Here is a 4,178-nt window from a genome sequence, read left to right as displayed (position 1 = left end):
GCACGAAAAAATGTAGGAAAAAAAGACATATTACAAATGTGGCAACATATTAAAACCAAGTGGGAGAGAGCAGAGGAAGAATATATAAGTCCATCTTGACATAGCAGGGTCTATCAGACTAGCCTGATAGACCCTGCTATGTCAAGATGGACTTATATATTCTTCCTCTGCTCTCTCCCACTTGGTTTTAATATGTTGCCACATTTGTAATATGTCTTTTTTTCCGACATTTTTTCGTGCAGCTGAAGATTGCTCTTCATATTGCATTTAAGGTAATGCTCACATTACTTAAATAAATTGAAGTAGCATGAAACGTGCGTACTGCAATCACTTTTGAAATCCGTGTTGCTTATTATTTGATTTTAATCACCCATCCTTTTGGGATGTGATATTCGGGTGCCTTCGCATAAGTACCATATTCAAGCCTTGAATCTATATCTAAACCGTATATATATATATATATATATATACATCTGTGTGTATACACGACAGGCTTCCACATAGTTTCCGTCTAATCATATTCTCTCAAAATTATTGTTTGAAGCTATTCCTTTCATTGCTTCCTGACATCACAGATATTAGTTATTTTGTAGATGGGAACCCTTCAGTGTTTCGTTATGTTATTTACTGGCCTTATCATGCATTTTAGATACAATTATTCAAATTGCAATAATCCAGCGACAATTTTCATGGTAAATTTTTACTATTACACCCGTCAAATGAGAACAGGTGTAATTTCTGATCGACAGACCTTCGAAATGGCTATCATCACTACTTGAATGAAAGCAAAAAATAGGCAAGGAATTGAAGGTGGGGGTCCTGCTATCTAAAAATTTTGTCTAAAAGTTTTGTCTAAAAACTCTCTACGCAGTAGTCCAATCTCCTAGAAATAGCCAACTGAATGTCCCTCAATTTATACCGCATTTACATTTCAAAAGTGGAAAGACGCATTGACTAATGCAGCCCTAGATACTATGCTTTAAATAGGACGGGATGGTCAGAGCTGGAACAACTATGATAATAGGTCTGCTTAAAAAGACATGACCTAGAGCTAACAACAGTTAAAATAATAACGTTTAGAACATGTGAACAGCGAGGCAGTTCTCAATCAGTCTACAAACAATACGGTGTATATCTAAAATATTCTTTACATATTTCGTGTGCGCGTGTGTGTATTTATGTGTGTGTGTGTGTGTGTGTGTGTGTGTGCAGGATGTTTCATAAGAATAGGACACATTTTAAAGAGTGAAAGAACTACGTCCACGGATAAATTTTTACTTGTCGAAAACCACTCGTCCTGTACGTGAACTCTTGTCTGCAGGTGTAAATAACATAAATTGCAGATTTGAAAATTTTGGACAAAATCGCGTTTTAGATGAAATAGCATCGTTTTATTAAATCTACTATAAATGTTATTACAAGTTAGTAACTGACATTTCTCGTTAAACATTTGATTAAAGATTTTTTTTAAAAAGGCAGCTGAACTACTCTGAAAATATTTTACTTTAACAAGCAAACAAGCTCGTTAAGAAAATCTCTCTTAGATATGAAAGTAGTATCTATACTGAGGAGTAATGTTTATCACCACATAAACGTGGGTGTTCTATAAGAACAGGCGATACTGGCAATATATATCGTGTGCGAAGCGCACTGAATAACCAGCCAAAGGTATCCTCCTCGGGTTAATATAGCAGTATCGTTTGTTCTTATAGAACACCCACATTTAGGGGGCGATAAACATTAATTCTTCTTTGAAAATTCTATATATTCTTTAAATCGCTAAATTACAAGGTAACTGCAAGTATCGCCTATTATAAAAGCGGATAACCAAAGACATGCATGAAATTATGAACATATTTCGAACCTGAAAGGTTAATGTTTTCGCATGGCAGAAAGGGTAAACCAGATTAGTAGAAAATAAACAAAGATAAAAGGAAAATGATTGTCCTATTCTTTAGTTTATTGATAATGTTGTTGTTTTTTTTGGGGTGGGGGTCACAAATATTTCAAGTATTACACCAGTCATACTTTGAAGGTGGAATTTTGTTTTTCTTGTGATTTTGGTTGTTTTGAACGGACCTGACCATCAGAATCATCAGAAATCATTCGTTCTTTAGGTAAATCCCGACTCTGCAGGTGAGAAGGGTGTAAATAGTAAAAAATTTACTATTAAATGTGCTTGGAATTTACAAACATAGTGTATCCACATCTTTATGATATTTTTAGTGTGTGGGGGGTGAGTGTGTGAGTGTGTGTGTGTGTGTGCGTGTGTGTCTGTGTGTGTGTGCGTATGTGTGCGTGTGTGTGTTCCATTAAGGCGGTGCTCCAGCATGACCGCAGTCAAAGAACTGAAACAAGCAAAGAATAACAGAATAAAAGAATATATATGTGTATGTATATATATATATATACACACACATATCCATACTCAAGCACACAGAGAGAGAGAGACACACACACACACACACACATACACACGCTTGAGTGTATGTACATATGTTAAATGTATAAACGAAAGAAGTGAGTACTCAAGTATGTGTCGTAGAGTTTATTCATTTGCCGAAAAGTGAAGCGCAACTCTCTTATTTCTATGAATTTCTGGTTTGACGATTCTTCTGGCAACTGTTGAGAAATTCAAATGATAACAACAGTACTGGACGCATGCTTTTTGCAGTTGCAAAGAACAAAAACAAAAAACTTTTTTGGTTTGGAAACTTCTCATGTTATTTACGTCAATAGTGAGCAGAGTTTCGTTCTCCGTTTCATGGCACACGGAATTTTTCTATTTTGTTTCCAAAAGTGTTTCGTATTTGTTAACCAAGTAACTGAAGAGTGGTGGACAGCGGGAAATGGTCGACTACTTTGGAGTATAAAAGACAAATTCTTTAGCTTTGCAAGCTACTTTCTGTTTTTTGTTCTTTTTTTGTTTTTGTTTTTGTTTTTTGTTGTGTTTTTTTTTTGTTTTAGAGAGAATATTAATATAGATGTTAATACGTATCGTCAAGTTGGTAGAACTTACGCTGTAAGCAGCGGGGATATCATTAAAAACCCTTTTAAGACAGTAAGTTTGGCAGATTTGTAAGAGTGTCGGACAAAATTCTTAGTGGTATTTCATTCGGCACTTTACATTCTAAGCTTAAATTCCTTTATGTCGTTAAAATAAAGTACCAGTTATGTATTGGGACGATATAATTGCTCATTTTGTGCCTAAATTAGAAACTATTATTAAAGACTGCTTTCTTATCTTGCAGCCTTGCGTTGAAACAATCACTTACACCTAAGGTTGGCAACAGGAAACCATTCCAGAATGTTGTTTAATGAACATCGTGCAGTATTTCGTGGAGAGGAGTGAACTTTTTTCTATAATTTATTGATAATCTTTCATCAAGACTTCTATGTTCTGTTTGCATAAAACTAATCACTACATTCTGCTAATGAGATTGCCCAAACAATTGACCCTTTTATGGATCCAATATCAGGAGACAAAGAATCAATAGAGCCTACCTACATCTCGGACACAGTTGTTAATTATTAAAACATACGTTTTTCTATTACTCTTGTTTATGGTTGTCTTGGTACAGAGAAAGGGAGTTGCACTTATTGCCAACGCAGATGCATCTTCTCTGCCGGCGAGAGAAGTGAGATTGATGCTAAAAGCAAACCGAGATCCGCATAAAAAAAAACATGTGAAGTGTAGAAATTCCAGAAGATCAATGTTCTGAGATGAAATGGCTGGGAGTTTGTGAGAGGTAGACATAGTATGGTAATGAGAGGTGGAGGTGGCGTGAGAACAGCTACCTCGGAGAAACAGAGATTATTATAAAAGTAGTAGAAAAGGCAAGAAGAGGGCATAGCATGTCTGTAAGACAGAACTGAAATGTGATGGTGATTGAATTGATATGAGGTTTTTTTTTTGGGGGGGGGGGGTATGGTGTTTGTATATAAATTGATGGTCACCCACTTCTTTCTTCGTCTTGAATTTCAGTACGACCAGCTTCAAACACCCTATACCACTTGCAGACGTTTTTGACATCCATGCACGACTCGCTATGCACTTTATTTATTTATTTATTTTTGGCTGTGAATTACAATCGGTTTAATGCTTTTTCCATTCAAAAACCGAATAACTGCGTGAACTTCACACCTATCGGTAGCGTAAATCGGGTTCTCCATCAGAT

General features: G+C 35.8%; 1 protein-coding gene across 1 annotated transcript in view; it reads right to left on the bottom strand.

Annotated features, from left to right (window-relative positions):
* The window catches only part of LOC106876697 (basic phospholipase A2 Ts-G6D49), a 52,540-nt gene extending 49,880 nt beyond the window's left edge, over positions 1-2,660 (bottom strand). The window contains exon 1 of the mRNA XM_014925376.2: positions 2,529-2,660. The gene's annotated coding sequence lies outside the window, so the exon portion shown is untranslated. The remainder of the gene's footprint in view (positions 1-2,528) is intronic.
* Positions 2,661-4,178: the final 1,518 nt, after the last annotated feature.

The sequence above is a fragment of the Octopus bimaculoides genome, chromosome 2 (assembly GCF_001194135.2).
Source record: "Octopus bimaculoides isolate UCB-OBI-ISO-001 chromosome 2, ASM119413v2, whole genome shotgun sequence".
Classification (NCBI taxonomy): Eukaryota; Metazoa; Mollusca; class Cephalopoda; order Octopoda; family Octopodidae; genus Octopus; species Octopus bimaculoides.
The sequence above is the reverse complement of the archived record's forward strand: the minus strand, read 5'-3'. Positions and strand labels throughout refer to the sequence as shown.